Below are 20,975 nucleotides of genomic sequence, written 5' to 3' on the forward strand. Positions count from 1 at the left end.
GGCGCAGTGGCTCACGCCTGTAATCCCAGCATCCCCTGGGAGGTTGAGGTGGGCGGATGACCTGAGGTCAGGGGTTCGAGACCAGCCTGGCCAACATGGAGAAACCCTGTCTCTACTAAAAATACAAAAATCAGCCAGGCATGATGGCATTAACCTGTAATCTGAGCTACTTGGGAGGCTGAGGCAGGAGAATCGCTCGAACCTGGGAGGTGGAGGTTACAGTGAGCCAAGATCATGCCACTGCACTCCAGCCTGGGCAACGGAGCAAGTCTCAGTCTCAAACAAACAAACAAATGAGCAACAACAAAAAAAACCCACACCATAGAATCTAGAATCCATCCATTCTTTTATTCAACAAATACTTCTTGAGGTTCTGCTCTATGCCAGGTCCTGAGCAGGATATGCAATCTTAGTTGATGAGGTAGGGAAATTAATAGATGCTGAGCATTAGATTCTCATAAGGAGTGCGCAGTCTAGATCCCTCACGTGCGCAGTTCACAGTAGGGTTCATGCTCCTATGAGAATCTAATGCAGCTGCTGATCTGACAGGAGGCAGAGCTCAGGTGGTAATGTGAGCAATGGAGAGTGGCTGCAAATACAGAGGAAGCTTCACTCACTTGCCTGCCACTCACCTCCTGCTGTGCAGCCCGGTTCCCAATTATTAACCACAATCCAAGTTATTCCAGTCGGATGCTCTTTTCCAGAACTTTGAATCTGGAGCTGGTGGTGCAAGGAGAAATGACTGTTTGAAAGCAGCTGCAGCAGCTGCTGCAGCAAACCAGATCGTCCCCACATCTGGTGCTTCCCCTCTGGTTGATTCACTGAAGTCTCAGGTTCCTTCTCTACAATTCACTTTTTTTCTTCTGATAGCCTGAATCAGTTTCTATTGCTTGCAACCAATATCCCTGACTGAATACAGGAGCTGTCCAGAATCCCGGCTGCTGAAAAATCCCACCATAGGCCTCAGCCCCTGCAAAGGCCAGGGGAGAAGCAATGCCAGAGGCCAGGTGGTCGGGAGCCCTCCTACCACACGTTCCTACCTAAGAGCCAGCCTAACCTTGTGGGGAGGCTGCCCTGATGTCAGGCCCAAGAGGGTGGTGCCCACGTTAGCTCTGGCTACAAGTGGGGTCAGACAGCAAACGTGGAGTGGAGCTCAAGCCGCCACTGTTAGAGGAGGCCAGCCTCCACTCCATTGGCCTCATGATCCCCAGAAGAAACAAGCTCTAGTTCTCCAGACACCCAGCCAGAGCCCTTCACTGGAGTCAGTCTGCAGAAGAAAACAGTCTGCAAAGTCACTGTAGATGCAGCAATTTCAAAGCAACTGCAGCTCAGTGCACACCCATGAACGTGAGGGAAAGGGGAAAGAACAACAATTTTAGTGGCCAATGCTCATGAGTGGCTCCCCCCTGCAGGTTCTGTTCTAAGAGCTTCCTGAACGAAACTTAACTCTTGTATTCTTCACAACAACCCCATGAGGTAAGTGTGATGATTTATTGTGCTGGGCATTTTACATGTCTTCCCATAGAATCAACATAAAACCCCTATTCGGGCAGGAAACTGAGGCACAGAGCAGGTCAGGGAAGGTCAGCAATGTGCCCGAGGGACAGGGCTGGGATGTGAAGTCAGGCAGGCCAGTCTGGCTCTAAAGCCCCCTCTTAGTCCCCGTACCTACCATCCCCCTGCCACCCCGTGTCATTCCTGTCCTTCCTCATCTTCCCCTACCCCCATCAGGACAAGCCAAGGAAAGAACAGGGCCCTCAGTCAAGACAGACCTGGGTTCAAAACCAACTTCTAGGGCCAGACGCAGTGGCTCACACCTGTAATCCCAGCACTTTGGGAGGCCGAGACAGGTGGATCACCTAAGGTCAGGAGTTCAAGACCAGCCCGGCCAACATGGCAAAATCCCCTCTCTACTAAAAATACAAAAAAAAAAAAAAAAAAAAAAATTAGCTGGGCATGGTGGCAGGCACCTGTAATCCCAGTTATTTGGGAGGCTGAGGCAGGAGAATAGCTTGAACACAGGAGGCGGAGGTTGCAGTGAGCCAAGATCGTGTCAGTGCATTCCAGGTTGGGCGACAGAGTTTGTCTTAAAAAAACAAAAACAAAACAAAACAAAAACCAACATCTACCATTTATGGTCTGTGTGACCTTGGGTATGGTATGTGCTTTCCCTGAATTGGGAAATGTAGGCTCATCAGGCCTGCCTGATACAGATTTTATGGCAATCTGATTAGATGACATATACAATACCTGCACTGTTCGCAACACAGAGTGGGTGCCCTCCTGTCCCATCAGCCTATCAGGTGCCTGGGAAGGTGTACAATTTAAGGGACACTCCTGACCACCCCCACCCCCATCACCATCACACAACCTGGGGAAACAAGATCTACACATATTTACTAAAGTAAAAAAGCCGAATGAAACTTGAATAATCATGGAAGAGAGTATCTCTGGAGGAGAAGGAAGTTCTGACTAGGGAGAGGCTTCTGGGACACTGGTAATGTTGGTAATGTTCTATTTTTTTTTTTCTTTGAGATAGGGTATTGCTTTGTCACCCAGGCTGGAGGGCAGTGGTGCGATCATAGCTCACTGCATCCCTGAAGTCCCAGGCTCAAGAGATCTTCCTGCCTTACCCTCCCAAGTAGCTGGGTCTATGGGCATACACCACCACACCCAACTAATTTTTTTGATTTTTTTTTTTTTTTTTAGTAAGGTCTTGCTGTGTTGTCCAGGTTGGTCTTGAACTCCTGGGCTGAAGGGATCCTCCTGCCTCAGTCTCTCAAAATGCTGGGATTACAGGCATGAGCTACTGCAGTGGCCTGTTCTATTTTTTGACTTAGGTGGTAGTTATACAGGTGGGTGTTTACTGTATAATTATTTGTAAATAGTGCTTACATCCTCTATGTGCTTTTTCTGTACATACATCATAGCTTTTAAAAAGTAACACTGAATATAATAATACTATAGGGTCTAAGAGCTTGGTCTGAGACTCTGGTGTCTGGTTCAATCTTTTTTTTTTTTTTTTTTTTTTTAAGACAGAGTCTCGTTCTGTCACCAGGCTGGAGTGCAGTGGCACGATCTCAGCTCACTGCAACCTCCACCTCCCGGATTCAAGCAATTCTTCTGCCCCAGCCTCCCGAGTAGCTGGGACTACAGGTGCATGCTACCAATCCCAGCTAATTTTTGTATTTTTAGTAGAGACGGGGTTTCACCATGTTGGCCAAGATGGTCTCGATCTCTTGACCTCGTGATCCGCCCACCTTGGCCTCCCAAAGTGCTGAGCCGCCACGCCTGGCCTGGTTCAATCTTATGCTGAGATGCCTGCTCTGTCCATGCTTGCTGCGCTGAGGGTTTCAGAGCTTTGTGAATTGCCCTGGAGAGAAAGCCTTCATCTGGCTCTGTTGGTCACTACTCCCTCCAGCATTGCCCTGCAGTAAGTTCATTCTCTACACTGCAGCCAGAAAGGGGCCTTCAGAAAAGAACAAATTTCAGCCTTGTTTAAAACTGGTGGTTCTTCCTTGCCCTCAAGGTAAATTACACCCTCCTTAGCAAGGCTTCCAGCACCTGGCTTCTCCTTAATACTGGGCCTGATTTCTCCCTGCTTGCCCCCAGCATTCCTTAATAAAGTCATGCTGGCCAGACACGATGGCTCACACCTGTAATCCCAACACTTTGGGAGGCTGGGATGGGAAGATCACTTGAGTCCAGAAGTTTGAGACCAGCCTCGGCAAACCTAGTGACTCTGTCTCTACAAAAAAATATAAAAATTAGCTGGTGTGGTGGTGCACACCTGTAGTCCCAGCTGCTCAGGAGGCTGAGGCAGGAGGATCATTTGAGCCCAGGTGGTAGAGGCTGCAGTGAGCCATGATTGTGCCACTGTACTCCACCCTGGGCAACAGAGCAAGACCCTGTCTCAATAAATAAAAAAATAATACTGAATGTAATGTGGTGTCTTAGATTAGATTCTGGAACAATAAAAGGACATTAATGGAAAACTGATAAATTCCATACTTTAGTTAACAGTAAGTACCAATACCCAATACCAGTTTCTTTGTCTTGACAAATGTACCATATGTTTACGTAAGATGCTAACACTGGGGAAAAACAAGGTGAAAGGTATATGGTTCTTAGATAAGAACTCTGTAACTCTCTTTGCAGTCAATCTAAAATCCTTCCAAAATAGAAAGTTTACTAAATAAATAAACAACATAATTAAGTCCTAACTCAATATTTTAGATAGCTGTGAGGCTGTCTAAAGCTAGGCTTTGAGCTGAGGCCTATTTTCCTTCATTAAAAGAGAAAGATTAGCAAATGTTAGAGGAGTTTTAAAGATTCAATAGCATCAAACAATCCCAACAGAATGAGGATTGAAGGGAATTGCTTTCTTACTGTGTGATTCAAGGTGATTTAATGCAAGTTCATGTACCAGCTGGAGGCACCTCATGTCCCACCAGTGATATGGGTCTCGCACATTAGAAAATAGCAGACCAGGGGCAAGTACAAAGCATTCTTAGACAAGAAGCAGGTAGAGGTCATGACCTAAGCCTCTGTGTAAGAGATATGGCAGGAGACTATGAAATTATTACCTAACACATGAAAACAGTGAGGGGTGGCCAGGCGCTGTGGCTCACGCCTGTAATCCCAGCACTTTGGGAGGCCGAGGCGAGCAGATCATTTGAGGTCAGGAGTTCGAGACCAGCCTGGCCAACATGGCAAAAACCCGCCTCTACTAAAAATACAAAAATTAGCCGAGCGTGGTGGCATGTGCCTATAATCTCAGCTACTCAGGAGGCTGAGGCAGGAAAATCAGTTGAACCCAGGAGGCAGAGATTGCAGTGAGCCAAGGTGGCGCCACTGCACTCCAGCCTGGGTGAAAAAGTGAGACTTCGTCTCAAAAAAAAGAAAAAAGAAAACAGTGAGGGGAATTATTAACCCAAATGGCTTTAACTCCAAATCCCCAACACTTAGCTCTGCCAATTCCAGTTGATGGTCCAATTAACATAAAGTTATTCAGTTCTTTGGGTCAAAGATGGCTTGGAAACACAAACAAGAGATTGCTCAGCCATGTCACATCCATGGTAACCACACATCGTCCGAAGTTACCTCCACCCTGGCCTTCCTCTAAGGGAGTGTCCAATCCCTCCCCAGGGGAGCTCAGATTATTTCTGAGTGTGGTAAGGAAAGAAGTGACCATAAATGGCCTTCTGGCTCATTCAGTCTCAAGTTCAGCGCAACAGCATCATAGGGATCCCCTATAGGAAAGAATATGGGCTGCCCTCAGTGAAATCATCCCTAGAATTCAGTTCCACTCAACAAACACCCAGGCCAGGCCAGCCCTCACGTCGGTCCTAAGAGGAGAGACATCAACGGGACATAGCAAAGGAGGCTTCTCCCATTGAGGATCCATTATCTGCAACTCATCTAAATATCTTTAATTTGTATTGATATTTAGGCGTATATCAATACAAATGGATTGTATTGATTTGTATTGAACAAATCAATACAAATATTGATCCTGTATATATCCTGTATCAAATATCAGGATAGCAGAATCAGCCAGACCCAGGTTCAAATCCTGACTCTGCCACCTTGTAGCTCGGTGATCCTGGCCAAGTTATTCCTCTCTGAGCCTCTGTTCCTTCCTCTGAGAAATAGGGCTAATAATCATATACACTGCACAGGGTTGAAGGAAAGAAGGTATATATGGAAGGCACATGGAGCCAGCAACAAGGACAGTGCTCCCTAAGCAGTATTCATGGTGATTTCTAGAATTTCCAGGAAAATTAAAGCCAATAATTTAGTTGTTCCAAACCTGACTGATCATCAGAATCACCAGGGGAGCATGTTAAAAATACAAATTCCTAGGCTCCCACATCCCTAAGAAATTCTAAACTGGGTAGGGCCAAGGGAGGACTCAGTAACCTCTGTTTCCATTATATGCTCTTGTGCCTAGCCATAGTAGGTGCTCAACAAATACAGGCCTCTTTCTGGCCTGGACTATTGCAATAACTTCCTAACCAGCTTCCTCTGTCCACTCTTGTCTCTCTGCCCTCCACACAGCAGCCAATGGGATCTTTTTAAAAGGTGAGGTCATGTCAATTCACCGCCCCCAACCCTCTACAACTCTCCATCCACATCCCTAACTGAGTAGACAAGGCCCTACATCAGTGGCTCCTGGCCCTGCTCACACATTTGAAATACCTGTGAGCCACGAGCAAAGACATAGAATCAACCTAAATGCCCATCAATGACAGATTGGATAAAGAAAATGTGTTACATATATACCATGAAATACTATGCAGTCATAAAAAAGAATGAGATCACTTCTTCTGCAGGAATATGGATGTAGCTAGAGGCTATTATCCTTAGCAAACTAATGCAGGAACAGAAAACCAAATACCTCATGTTCTCACTTATAAGTGGGAGCTAAATGATGAGAACACATGGACACAGAAAAGGGAACAATAGATGCTGGGACCTATTTGAGGGTGGAGGTTGGGAGGAAGGAGAGGAGCAGAAAAAACAACTATTGGGTACTAGGCTTAATACCCGGGTGATGAAATAATCTGTACAACAGACCCCCTGTGACACAAGTTTACCAAACCTGCACATGTACCCCAAAACCTAAAACCTTTTTTTAAAGTTTTTTAAAAATTAAAAAAAAATGTTTTTTTAATTAGAGTCTTGCTTTGTTGCCCAGGTTGGAGTGCAGCAGTGCCATCTCGGCTCACTGCAACCTCTGCCTCTCAGGTTCAGGAGATCCTCCTGCCTCAGCCTCCCCAATAGCTGGGACTACAGGCACCTGCCACCACACTCGGATATATATATATATGTATTTTTTTTTTGGTAGAGACGGGGTTTTGCCATGTTGGCCAGACTGTTCTTGAACTCCTGACCTCAAGTGATCCGCCCACCTTAGCCTCCCAAAGTGTTGGGATTACTGGCGCGAGCCACCACTACTGGGCTGGTTTTTTGTTTGTTTGTTTGTTTAAAAAAAAAAAAAGAAAAGAAAAGAAATACCTGTGGGCTTCTGAACAACACCTATGCCTGGCCAGATCCCAGACCAATGGAATCAGAATCTCTGAGCGTGGGGCCCAAATAGGGTTACCAGATAAAATATAGGACACCCAGCTATACTTAAATTTCAGATACACAATAAGTAATTGTTTAATATAAGTATATCCTGTGCAGTATTGGGACATACTCATATTAAACAATTATCCATTGTCTATCTGAAATTGAAATGAAACAGAGAGTCCTCTATTTTCATTTGCTAAATCTGGCAACCCTAGCCTAAGCATCAGCAAATATATATATATTTTAATTTCGAGACAATTTCCCTCTGTTGCCCAGGCTAGAGTCCAGTGGTGCAAACACGGCTCACTGCAACCTCCGCCCTCCACGGAGCTAGGACTACAGGCTTGCCCTACTATGCCCGGCTAATTTTTGTATTTTTTGTAGAGACGGAGTTTCACCATGTTGCCCAGGCTGGTCTCAAACTCCTGGGCTAAAGTGACTCACCCGTCTTGGCCTCCCAAAGTCCTGGGATTACAGGCGTGAGCCACTGCACCCAGCCCTCATCAGCATTTCTAAAAAGCTCACAGTGATACGACCCCCACTATCTGCCTGATCTCATCTCATCCAGCACTCTCCATTCTCCTCTCACACTGTTTTCTTATAAGGACCAACCACACCCCCACCTCAAGACCTTTGCAGTTGCTGGGTCTACCTCGGATGCTGTGCCCTGTAACCTGATAGCCTCCTCAAAGATCGCCTGCAGGGGTTCCCTGACTGCTTCATCTTCTATAGCGTGACCTCCCTGCTTTACTTTTTCTGTAAAACAGATTAAAATCAGTTTGTTTGCCAGGTGCGGTGGCCCACGCCTGTGATCCCAGCACTTTGAGAGGTCAAGTTCAAGAGTTCAAGACCAGCCTGGCCAACATGGTGAAACCCCGTCTCTACCAAAAATACAAAAACATTAGCCAGGCATGGTGGTACGCGCCTGTAGACCCAGCTACTCAGGAGGCTGAGGCGTGAGAATCGCTTGAACCCGGGTGGTGGAGGTTGCAGTGAGCTGAGATTGTGCCATTGCACTCCAGCCTAGGTGACAGAGCGAGGCTCCGTCTCAATAAAAAATAAAATATAATAATAAAATAAAATAAAATCAGTTTGTTTATTGTCCATCTCCCTCTACCCATCCCCCAAACCAGAATGTAAGCTCCATGATTTTGCTGGAAACACTGATTCCCCTGCTATATCCTCAATATCTAAAACCCCACTAGCCACTCCACACATCCTGGTTGAATTAGTCAATGGTTCATTAGAAGGCTTCCCCTTCCACAACTCCCTAAACATTCCTTTGGGGGAGAGTTACTTAGAGGAAATGAAATTCTTCACTGTCCAATACCAAACCTAAAAAAATCTCAAAAGCATACACCAAAAGGGGTAAACATATTTTCTCCATCTTTCCTACCCATAGCCTCGATGGGATTAGGGCCTGTGTGCGGTGGGGGCGACTAGGGTGAGGGTTGGGTGCTGGGCAACGGCTGAACAGGGTCCCATACCCAAAGACAAGTGTATTCAACACAAGGTCTCTAACCAAATTAGAGACAGGGCAAAGCAGGGGAGTGCAGAGTGGTGCCTGGTCCCACAAAGCTGATCTGGCTGGAAGGGGCTGCCAGACATTGAGGCTGGCTGAAGTTCTCAATCTTGACAAAGCTCACACGCTCAGATATAACCCCTTATTCCCCTAAAGCCTGCACATGATTGACCCATTTGACCCTCACAATAACTTCATGGGTGGGCAGACCTGCCCTTCTTGGTCCTGATTGGCCAGTGGGGAGATGAGCAGTTGGAGGAAGGAACATTTCACAAGGTGCATGAGTCCCAGGCTCTGAGCTGGGATGCTGGTCTCTGACTCCCGTGGTAAGTTTTCCTCCCATAACCCTAGACTGTCTTTACTGGGAGAAACGGCAACAGCCTCTGAGGCCACGATGATTCCTGCTCTAGCTCTGGCACTCATTAGCTCTGTGGCTTCTGCACTGTCTGGACCTAAGCCTCAGTTTCCTCTCCTTCGGAGTGGGTGTGATGAAATTTCACAGGGTTGCTAGGGGAAAGAGATCCATTCATTAAGTGCTTCTTTTGAGCACCTACAAGTGCTAGGCACAGTTCCTGGGGCTGGGCACACAGCGGAGAGCATGGCAGCCTAAACCCGCCCACCTCCCGGGCTTTTAAAGTCTAGTTGGGGCTGCGCGGTGGCTCACGCATGTAATCCCAGCACTTTGGGAGGCCGAGGTGGGCGGATAACCTGAGGTCAGGAGTTCGAGATCAGCCTGGCCAATATGGTGAAACTCCATCTCTACTAAAAATACAAAAATTACCCGGGCATGGTGGCTGGTGCCTGTAATCCCAGCTACTTGGGAGGCTGAGGCAGAAGAATTGCTTGAACCCGGGAGGCGGAGGCTGCAGTGAGCCGAGACCGAGCCATTGCACTCCAGCCTGGGCAACAAGAGAAAACTCTTATCTCAAAAAAAAAAAAAAAAGTTGGAGAGGCAGAACATAAAGTAGCAAACAGAAAAATGAACAAAATAATTTCAGAGTGATAAATACTACCATTAAAATAGAACAGGAATGGAAGCCTGGTGTGTGATTCCACAGCCTTTATAAATGTAGCTGGCGCGGGCCGGGCGCGGTAGCTCACTCCTGTAATCCCAACACTTTGGGAGGCCGAGGCGGGTGGGTCACCTGAGGTCAGGAGTTCGAGACCAGCCTGGCCAACATGGCAAAACCCCGTCTCTACTAAAAATACAAAAATTGGCCGGGTGTGGTGGCACGCGCCTGTAGTCCCAGCTACCAGGGAGCCTGAGGCAGGAGAATCACTTAAACCCGGGAGGCGGAGGTTGCAGTGAGCTGAGATCGGGCCACTGCACTCCAGCCTGGGTGGCAGAGCGAGATTCTATCTCAAAAAAAAAAAAAAAAAAAAAAAAAAAAAAAAAAAAAAGAACTGTACCTGGTGCGTAGTAGGTGCTCAGTAAATTTGTTCAATGACTGAATGTGCTGGGTGGTCAGGGAAGACTCTCAGATCCCATCCCGAGAGACCAGAATGGAAAGCAGGAAATGGACTGGGGGAAAGGGAGGTCTGAAGGCAGAGAGTCCCAAGCACGGGAGCCTCCAGGCAGAGGCCCTGAGACAGAACCAAACTTAGCGTTAGGGAAAATGAAAGTAGAATCAGGAAGAACTTAGATATCTGAACACTTTGCAAACTACAAAGTGCTGCATACACGTGCGGGAAGGCGGTTTCTGTGGCTGGTTTTTTGTTTACATTATACATTTTTGAAGACTTTGTCTTCAAAATGTGGCTTTGAGGCATGCCACTCTCGGGGCCGAGTCCTTCGCGGGCAGTTTCTGCAAAGTCCAACCCTGCAGGGCCCTTCTCCCGCGCCGCACTGTCTCGCTGCTTCCTGGAGGGTAAATGGACCCACACACAGATGTGGCGCCGCGGGCTAGCCGGTCGCCTGCAGAGGCCGGCACCCCTGTCGCGATGGGTGGTGGAGGTGGGGCAGAGGTAGGACGAGCCAAGTCGGGACCTGCAGCTGGCGAGTCAGAGCCTGGAAGGCCCCGCGCCCCCGCGCCGCGCTCCCGAGTGCTCCGCCCGGCCGGCGGCGACCAGGCGCCCTCGGGGCAGGCGGCGGGACGGGCCGGGACGCGGCGGGGAGGGGAGGGGCCGGGCGGGAGGAGCCGCTCGCCGGTTTCGCCGCCTCCGCCTTCGCCTTAGCAGCCGCCTCCAGGTAAGGGGGCCCCGGAGCCGCCAGGCCATGGTGGCGCGCACCTTGCTGGGCCACTCCCCGCCGGCCCCACGCGGGGCACTCGGAGCCCGGCCCAGCCCCGGAGCCCTTTGCCCTGCGCCCCGCCCTCCACCCCGGGGACACTGGACCCACCAGGAAGCGGCCGCGCGCTCCCTGGCGCTGCCTGCCCTAAGCCCACGCCGCCTGCTGGTGGTTGGTTTGTTTTCAGAGCCGGAAGTGCTTTTAGAAGTCTTGTGGGGCGGCAGAGGGGTAAACTGAGGCTGGGCGGAGCACTCGGGCGACTCCAGCCTCGGTCTCCGAGTTCTTAGAGGTCACCCAGCAGCTCCCTTGACAAATGAGGACGCTGGTCAAGGTCAGAGAGGAAGGGGGCTTGCCCAAGGTCACAAGAGGTCACTGTGCTTCCCCTTGCCCCACGTGGCCCCTCCACGCCCCCGTCCGGAAGGCCTCTAGGACTCCCTCGCCTCCTGTCTCCCTGTCCCTCCGCAGACTCTCAAACAGAGAATTCCAGGGGGGCTTGGGGAGCCTCTGGAGAAAAGCCAGGCTCCTCATGTTACAAGGAGGCCATGTCTTCTGGCGCCCATGCCTGAAGTTACAGGAGGGAAGAATTACTGCTGCTGACTTTTGAGTGAATTTTACAGCTGGGTAAACTGAGGCTCAGAGAGGTGAAGTAACTTCCCCAAGACTACACAGCTAGGAAGCAAGAGATAAAAACCTGGGCTACCTGCCTGGAGAGCCTGACCCAGTGCTTGGCACAGAGTTGGCCTCCACAATGCCTTTGCCCTGACCAGCCTGGCCCTTCCCTGGGGTAGCACTGGGAATTAGGAGCAGGGTCAGGCTGGAATCCCAGACTACTACCTAACTCGAAGTAGGAGTCAGCACATGAGCCCCCTTTTTCTTAACTCAGTGTGTTTATTTCATCGCAGAAAATATGAAACTCTTTTAAGCTTTGGGAACATCCATTTGTTCACTCACCAAATATTTGTTGAGCACCTACTGTGTGCGTTGTTTAGGCAATGAGGATACAGCAGTGAACGAAACGAGCTGTACCCTCAGGAAGTACACTCCAGAGGGTGGAATAAAGCCCTGCCCTTCAGCCTGGGGAGGGAGGGCTGGGCACAGGGGAGACCACTGGTGTTTCCCCAACTGTGAAGTACGTGAAGACAGCAGAAGAGATCGATATTAGAGTGGCCTCAAGCCCTTGTGTGCAGCATCAGACAGAGATGGGCTCAGGTGCTAGCTTTGCAGCTTTGTAACTGAGTGATCAGGCAAGTTAAATGACCTGTCTCCAAGGTTATTGTGAAAATTAAAGGAGCGGAAGCCACAAAAGGCCCAATGCAGTGTCTGACACTTTGGGAGACTTTATGCTTTTTAGTCCTAATGCCCAAGGAGGAGTTGGACAGGAGGAGTTGATCGATTAGGTTGTCATAGCTCAGCATGTAGCTCCCACAAAGGCTGGGGTCTAGAGAGTTCCTCATAAGGCTCAAACCATCTCCCTCTACTCTGGTACCACTGGGCTACAAAGGCTGGATCAGCCACCAGGGCTGGCTAACGTGGGACCTAAGAAATGTCAGTGGGTGGTTTCGCATTGTGTTCTCTTTTGGCCTGTGTGTTTTGTAAACAGTGTTGTACATTATAAACCGGGGCTGCTGATGAGGAGTGGGGAACTGGCTCTCTGGAACGTGTGACAGCAGGCAGAAGGGGTGAGAGTGAAATCCAATCCACTTTCCATTTAGGTGACCTCTGCTTCAAGCTGCCCTGATATCATTGTACCACCCTCTGCCTAAAACCCCGCTCTGGCTTCCCATTTTCTTTCTTTCCCTCCCTCCCTCCCTCCCTCCCTCCCTTCCTTCCTTTTTCTTTTTTTTTTTTTTTTTTTGAGACAGAGTCACACTGTGTCACCCTGGCTGGAGTGCAGTGATGCGATTTCGGCTCACTGCAACCTCCGCCTCCCAGATGCAAGCGATTCTCCTTCCTCAGGCTTCTGAGTAGCTGGGACTACAGGCGCCCACTACCATGCCCGGCTGATTTTTGTATTTTAGTGGAGATGGGGTTTCACCGTATTGGACAGGCTCGTGACCTGGTGATCCACCCACCTCAGCCTTCCAAAGTACTGGGATTACAGGCATTAGCCACCATGCCTGGCCTTGGCTTCCCATTTTCCTAGGGAAAAGAGCAAAAACCTTTTACACGGACCAGAAGGCTATGCACCCCTGTCCCCCGGCCTATACCTCCAGCCACATCTCAGACCACTTATCAACAGCCCTCTGTGCCCAGGCATGCCACTCCTCCCTCCTTGGGACCTTTGCACCTGCTCTTCCAGGCCTCTTCTACCCCTGCCTCCCTTTTCCCAGGTAACATATTCTTCACATTTTAGCCCTAGCCAGATTTGTACTCCAAATGCCCCAGGCCACAAGACTTCTACTGGTATGTCAGAGGTTAAGTTCAGGGTGGAATTATACGCTCATTGCTGGGATTAATTCCTGCCTGTACCCTGTACACCACCCTGACTGTAACCCCTGTGACCTCCAGGACCAGGGCTAAGTTTGCTTAGTAGGTGCTCAGTAATGACATCCACCTACAGGGTGGCCCTCTTGAGCACATTGGGACCTCACTTTATATAAAACGATATTGTCCTTCAAAAAAATCTTTTGAACTCATTTTTCAGTTGCAGGTTGTTTCATTCAGCACACAGGGATTGAACCCCTGCCCTGCCAGGTGCTGTCCTAGAATATATCAGGGAACATGACCCAAAAGCCGCTGCCTTTCCGAGCTTCCTCTAGTGAGGGAGATAGACCGTAAATAAACCTATAATACATTGTCAGGTGGTGATAAATTTGATAAAGAAAAATCACAGGCCAGGCGCAGTGGCTCGCACCTGTAATCCCAGCATTTTGGGAGGCCAAGAAGGGCAGATTACGAGGTCAAGAGATCGAGACCATCCTGGCCAACATGGTGAAATCCCGTCTCTACTAAAAATACAAAAATTAGCTGGGCATGGTGGCATGCACCTGTAGTCCCAGCTACTCGGGAGGCTGAGGCAGGAGAATCACTTGAATCTGGGAGGCGGAGGTTGCAGTGAGCCGAGATCGAGCTACTGCACTCCAGCCTGGTGACAGAGCAAGACTCTGTCTCAAAAAATAAAAATAAAAAAAATAAAAATCGGCCGGGCGTGGTAGCTCACACTTGTAATCCCAGCACTTTGGGAGGCCGAGGCGGGCGGATCATGAGGTCAGGAGATCGAGACCACAATGAAACCCCGTCTCTACTAAAAATACAAAAAATTAGCCGGGCGTGGTGGCGGGCGCCTGTAGTCCCAGCTACTTGGAGAGGCTGAGACAGGAGAATGGCGTGAACCCAGGAGGCGGAGCTTGCAGTGAGCCGAGGCGACAGAGCGAGACTCCATCTCAAAAAAAAATAAAATAAAAATAAATAAATAAATAAATAAAAATAAAATAAAAATAAAAATCACAAAGGGTCGAGTTGGAGGCGAGAGTGGAGGGGCCAGCTGTCTTACACTGGAATGAATAACCAGAATATTAATTGGGATTCCCTGGTGCCCTGGGCTTCATCCACTCTTACCCCGACCCTCCTGGTCAGAGAGACAGACACATTAGCAACCTGCCATTATGTCCAAGAAGAGATGGAGGGGCCCAGACAAAGTCTTTAGGGCTTCAGAATTGGCAGGCCCCACATTCGCTGGACAAATCCAGGGAAGTGCATGGCAACCCCTGACCCCCCACCTTAGTAAAGTGGAGAAGGACTTGGGGTTTGAGGTCACACAGGCCTGGAAGGAGCATCCTAGGACTTGCCAGCTGTGTGACCTCCGCTTCTGTGAGTCTCAGTTTTCTCATCTGTAAAATGGAGACAGCGATTGTCTCTTCTTCATAAGGTTGTTGGGAAGCTGAAGTGGGATCATGGAAGTAGGCCCCCAAAAATCTAAGCTGATTTTATTATTAAACTGTGCTTTTGGAAAAGGGCACCATTTGGACAGGGGGACCCAGATGGAGAGAACAGCATGAGCTGAGGCCCGAGGTGATATCCCAGCGTGGGCTGGAAGCAGGGGAGTGCAGCTTAGCTGAGGATGAGCTGGAAGCAGGGAGTGAAAGAAAACGAAGCAGGAAAGGCAGGTTAGGCCCGTCCACAGGGGCTTGGGGCTCAGAAGTGGGATGTGAGCCTGTGGATAGATGGGAGCTGGTCAGATTCATCCAATTTGCTGGTTTTCAAATTGTGTTGGAAATCTTTGGCCAGGGTGTAAACCAGACCAGAGAGGTAGAACAGCATCATTGTGAAGATGGCTGCCTATGGCCTAAGACCCAGGCACAAGTTTAAATACCACATGACTCATCCAGTGACCTTGACCTTCAATTCTCAGGGCCTCTCTGTCCCCATCTGTGGAAGGGTGATAATAGCACCCACCTTGTAGGATTGTTGAGAGAAAATGAGATGATATATAGAAAGAGGTGACACGTGGCTAACATTTGCCAAGCATTTACTATTGTGATTTTTAAATGTTTAAATTTTTTTAATGTTTAATTTTTAACTTATTTTTTATTTATTTACTTTTTGAGACAGAGTTTTGCTCTTATCACCCAGGCTGGAGTGCAATGGCACAATCTCGGCTCACTACAACCTCTGCCTCCTGGATTCAAGTGATTCTTCTGCCTCAACTTCCTGAGTAGCTGGGACTACAGGTGCTCGCCACCATGCCCAGCTAATTTTTGTGTATTTTTAGTGGAGACGGGGTTTCACCATGTTGTCCAGGCTAGTCTTGAACTCCTGACCTCAGGTGATCCACCCGCCTCAGCCTCCCAGAGTGCTGGGATTACGGGCATGAGCCACTGCGTCCAGCCCCTATTTTTTTTTAATATAAAAATGGTGATAAAATACACATACCATGAAATTTACCATCGTAACCATTTTAAGTGTGTAGTTCAGTAATGTCAAGTATATTCACATCGTTGTGCAACAAATCTCTAGAACTTTCCAACTGGCAGATCTGAAACTCCACACCCATTAAACAACCACCTCCCTCCCCTGTTCCTCCTCCCCACAGCCCCTGGCAACCACCGTTCATTCTACTTTCTTGTCTGTATGAATTTAACTGTTCCTCATACCTCACGTAAGTGGAATTGTACAGCATTTTATCTTTTTGTGACTGGCTTATTTCATAACTTCTCAAGGTTAATTCATGTTGTAACATGTGTCAGAATTTCCTTCCTTTTTTAAGACTGAATAATGTTCCACTGTGTGTATATATCATATTTTGTTGATCTATTCATCTGTAGATGGGCATTTGGGTTGCTTCTAACTCTTGGCTATTGTGAATAATTCTATAAACATGGGTGTACAAATATCTTTTTGAGATCCAGCTTTCAATTATTTTGCATATATACCCAGAAGTGGTATTGCTGGATCATGTGCTGTTATAATTTGAAGGTGGGGTATTGAGGGTTCCCCCCTGTGTCTCATCTTGCCCATCACTCTGGGGCTCTGGGGGGCAGTTTGAAAACCAGTGGGTCAAATGGACTATTACAAACTTTGCCATTTCTCCCACTTCCTTCTCAGGCAAATTTGTTGCTATAATTATTTTTTAATTATATCAAGTGGAAACCACCACTCAGTCAACAAATGTTGCTGAGTTCCCACTGTGCTTACCTGTGAGCAGAGGGAGATAGAAGATAAGCGATCAATATAAACAAGTAACTGATACAGAATTGGGAGGCTGGTGTATGTGTGCTGTGGACAAAGTGGAGCAGCTGGGTAAAGGGGCTAGGATGGGCAGTGGGCAGGGTGGCTGCACTGAAGTGTGAGATTTGAGCACAGACAGAAGGAGGTGAGGGAGTTGGCTGTGTCCTTACCTGGGGGATAAGCATTCCCAGCCTTGGGAACGGCCAATGCAAAGGCCGTGAAGTGGGAGCGTGCCTGGTAGGGTCCAGGAGCTGCAGGGAGGAAGGTGTGGCTGGAGCAGCATGGGAGAGGCGGCGGGGGTGGGAGGCAGAGAGGCCACTCAGGCCAGATTGCAGTGGCCCCATCACCATTGTAAGGACCTTGACTTTGAGAAAGGAGTCTTGGAGGGTTTGGAGCAGAGGAGAGGCATGGCCTGACTCTGAGATGGCGGTCTCTGGGTGCTGTGTGTGAACAGCTGGGGTGAGCACAGGAAAAAGCAGATGTGTGGAGAGGCGTGACCCAGTAAGAGGTGACGGTGGTTAATACCAGGCAGGAGGAGGAAGAGAGCAGTGGCACATGTGAGCACATCTCACAGGGCCTGGGTGTCCACCCCAATGGCACTGTCAGCCCACCCCACCTTCCTGCCCCTCCTCCAGACTGCTGAAGCGAGGGTGGGAGGGGAGCTTTCCTTCCATGCCAGCATGTCTGTTTTCTTCTGGTCTGCAATGTGATTGTCCAAAACCCTCTGGGTTCTTCTACGTTGGAACTGTTGCAATGGAGACCTCCTGAAATGCCTCACTGACCTCTAGCTTCCAATTCGACTTCAGATAGAGGTGTAGAATGAATAGGTGTCTCTTCTAAACGGCTGCAAAGGGTTCTGACCTGGGCCGGCCTAGACTCTGCCCTTCTAGGAGCATCTCAAGATTGTCTTATTTTGGGTGTGGGGTGTGTGTGTATTGTAACCTTCGACTATGATCTTTGGCATTTCCGGCCTAAGGATGGTGCCATAGCTTTATGTGTTGTAAATGATTTCTTAGCCAAATGCTCTTCTTTCTCCTTGGCCCCAGAATAATTAGTCTTCAGCCTTCCCATGATGCTGTAGCCATCTCCCTATTAATGCTTATTTTATTGCACTGCAGAATCATTTAAAAACTCGACTGCGATCAGAAAAAGGAGAGAGAGAGAAAGCCTGGTGGGGTCCAGGAGCTGCAAGGAGGAAGGTATGGCTGGAGCAGCATGGGAGAGGCGGCACACTAATATAGTCACTTACCTATGCTAGTATAGTCACATCAAATTTGACCTTGAGGCGAGGCATGGTGGCTCATACCTGTAATCCCAGAACTTTGGGAGGCGGAGGTGACAGGATCACTTGAGCCAGGTGTTCGAGACCAGCCTGGCCAACATGGTGAAACCCTGTCTCTACTAAAGATACAAAACTTGGCCAGGCTACATGGCGTACACCTGTAATCCCAGCTACTTGGGTGGCCAAGACAGGAGAATTGCCGGAACCCAGGAAGTGGAGGTTGCAGTGAGCCCAGATTGCGCCACTGCACTCCAGCTTGGGAAACAGAGCAAGACTTTGTCTAAAAAAAAAAAAAATTGACCTTGACCTTCACTGACTGCTCCAAGGGGGAAAAAAAAGGCCATAGCTGGCTGGCATGTAAAGAAAAACCCAAAGTTCATTCTTGCATGTGATCTTCTAAAGGCCCAGGTCATGGAATTTTAAGGACGATTTAAAGGATTTTCAAAGATGGTATTGACCGTATTTGATTTTTCTCCTTGGTGCTAACTTTAGAATCTTTCACCTCTCCAAGAAGAAATCCAATGGTATTGTTTATGGCATCAGTCAACAAATATTGGGAGTGCCCACTGTGGGTGCTTGTGGAGCTGAGGTCAGATATTTATGGAATGTCTCTCTGCCCCCACTACTGACAAAAATGACCCAGTCAGCATTTTCTTTGGTGACAGATGATGTGACTGGCTAGAAAAAAGTCATAATTGTAGCATATCAAAACGAGGTCCCATTCCAGAAGGACCCCTGTCCATCCCAGGTCTGGGCTGTGCAGCCGAGCTGTAGGCAATGGGTTTGCCCTGTTGTTCTCACTCTGTATCTGTTGTTTCCCTGGAGAGCACGTCCTCTCCTAGGTCAAGTGTGGGTCTTTCTTGGAGTTCCTTGGTGTATTACTCCATTTTCATGCTGCTGATGAAGACATACCCGAGACTGGGTAATTTATAAAGAAAAAGATGTTTAATGGACACATAGTTCCATGCGATTGGGGAGGCCTCACAATCGTGGCAGAAGGTGAAAGGCACATCTTACATGACAGCAGACAAGAGAGAAGTGAGAACCGAGTGAAAATGAGCCCCAGGGTGCTGCTGGACCAGCCCTGTGTGTCTTAGGTGACCCCAGGGCACAGAGGTACTGCTGGTCCTGACAGAAGGGGCTTTTTCTCATCGCAGGAATCCAGCACGCTCTTGAAATCAGTTTAACTTCTCCGATACACTTGAGATCCAGTTTTACTTTGGACTGGATCCTGATCCCAAATCCGATCAAGGGGTGGAGGCCCCCAAGGACCAGTATACACAACAGGTGGCGCATCTCCCACCCCACAGCTGCCCCCATGCTTGTGCAGCTGGAAGAGTTTGGGGTCCCAGCCTGTCCAGTTAGACAATCCATAAAGTTGAAACCATGGGCTCCCCCATTCCAGCATCATGGAGAGCTGAGAAGCTGAGAATTGCCCTGTCTGTCCCACTAACACTTGTTCAATTCTTTTCCTTTTTTTAATTTTAATTTTAATTTTAAGTTCTGGGATACATGTACAGGATGTGCAGTTTTGTTAAATAGGTAAACATGTGCCATGATGGTTTGCTGCACCTAGCAGCCCATCACCTAGGTATTGAGCCCAGTGTGCGTTAGCTGTTTTTCCCAAGGCTCTGTCTCCTCACACCCCACCCGCCAACAGGCCCCAGTGTGTATTCTCCTTCCTGTGTCCATGTGTCCTCATTGTTCAGCTCCCACTTATAAGTGAGAACATGTGGTGTTTGGTTTTCTGTTACTGAATTAGTTTGCTGAGGATAATGGCTCCCAGCTCCATCCATATCCCTGCAAAGGATATGATCTCATTCCTTTTTATGGCTGCATAGTATTCCATGGTGTATATGTACCACATTTTCTTTATCCAGTCTATCATTGATGGGCATTTGGGCTGATCCATGTGTTTGCTATTGTGAATAGTGCTGCAATGAACATACACGTGCAGGTATCTTTGTAATAGAATGATTTATATTCCTTTGGGTATGTACCCAGTAGTGAGATTGCTGGGTCAAATAGTATTTCTGGTTCTAGATCTTTGAGGAATCGCCACACCATCTTCAACAATGGTTGAACTAATTTACATTCCCACCAACAGTGTAAGAGTGTTCCTATTTCTCTGCAGCCTCGCCAGCATCTGTTGTTTCCTGACTTTTTAATAATTGCCGTTCTGACTGGCGTGAGATGGTATCTTGTTGTGGTTTTGATTTGCATTTCTCTAATGATCAGTGATGTTGAGCTTTTTTTCGTATATTTCTTGGCAACATGAGCATCTTTTGAGAAGTGTCTGTTCATGTCCTTTGCCCACTTTTTAATGGGGTTGTTTGTTTTTTCTTGTAAATTTGCTTAAGTTCCTTGCAGAGTCTTGATATTAGACATTTATCAGATGGATAGATTGCAAAAAACTTTCTCCCACTCTGTAGGTTGCCTGTTCACTCTGATGATAGTTTCTTTTGCTGTGCAGAAGCTCTTTAGTTTAATCAGATCCCATTTGTCAGTTTTTGCTTTTGTTGCAATTGTTTTTGGTGATTTCATCATAACATCTGTGCCCGTGCCTATGTCCTGAATGGTATTGCCTAGATTTTCTTCTAGGGTTTTTATAGTTTTAGGTTTTACATTTAAGTCTTTAATCCATGTTCAGTTAATTTTTGTATACAGTGTAAGGAAGGGGTCTAGTTTCAATTTTCTGCATATGGCTAGCCAGTTCTCCCAGCATCATTTACTAAATAGGGAATTTCTTTTTTTTTTTTTTTTTATTTTGCGACAGAGTCTCAGTCTGTTGTCACCCAGGCTAGAGTCCAGTGGCAGGATCTCAGCTCACTGCAGCCTCCACCCCCAAGGCTCAAGTGATTCTCCCATCTCACCCTCCTGAGTAGCTGGGACTGCAGGTACTCACCATCACGCCTGGCTAATTTTTGTATTTATTGTAGCAGTGGGGTTTTGCCGTGTTGCCCAGGCTGGTCTTGAACTCCTGGGCTCAAGAGATCCACCTGCCTCGGCCTCCCAAAGTGCTGGGATTACAGGTGTGAGCCACTGCACCCAGCCTCTTTTTCTTACTGAGAAGACCTATTGGTCAAATGCGTGGGACTTAACTGTGAACTCATCCCCACTGGCTTGGCTGGGCCACATGGGCCCAGGGCTTTCTGAGATAAAACACACTCCCCTTCTAAGGATCAAGAGGCAGAATTATT

The 20,975-nt window shown here is 48.1% G+C and overlaps 1 protein-coding gene across 17 annotated transcripts in view; it reads left to right on the plus strand.

Moving 5' to 3' along the window:
- Positions 1–10,240: 10,240 nt before the first annotated feature.
- Positions 10,241–20,975, plus strand: part of TMCO4 (transmembrane and coiled-coil domains 4) — a 114,438-nt gene continuing 103,703 nt past the window's right edge. For 2 of the 17 annotated variants that reach the window (XM_055261719.2, XM_063631737.1), the window contains exons 1-2: positions 10,611–10,787; positions 17,612–17,692. The gene's annotated coding sequence lies outside the window, so the exon portion shown is untranslated. Of the gene's footprint in view, positions 10,565–10,609; positions 10,788–10,885; positions 11,468–12,298; positions 12,506–15,892; positions 15,925–17,045; positions 17,306–17,611; positions 17,693–20,975 lie in introns of those variants that run through there. The other 15 variants (XM_063631740.1, XM_063631742.1, XM_055261720.2 and 12 more) reach the window with 13 other exon arrangements.

The sequence above is a fragment of the Symphalangus syndactylus genome, chromosome 22 (genome assembly GCF_028878055.3).
Source record: "Symphalangus syndactylus isolate Jambi chromosome 22, NHGRI_mSymSyn1-v2.1_pri, whole genome shotgun sequence".
NCBI classification, from domain to species: Eukaryota; Metazoa; Chordata; class Mammalia; order Primates; family Hylobatidae; genus Symphalangus; species Symphalangus syndactylus.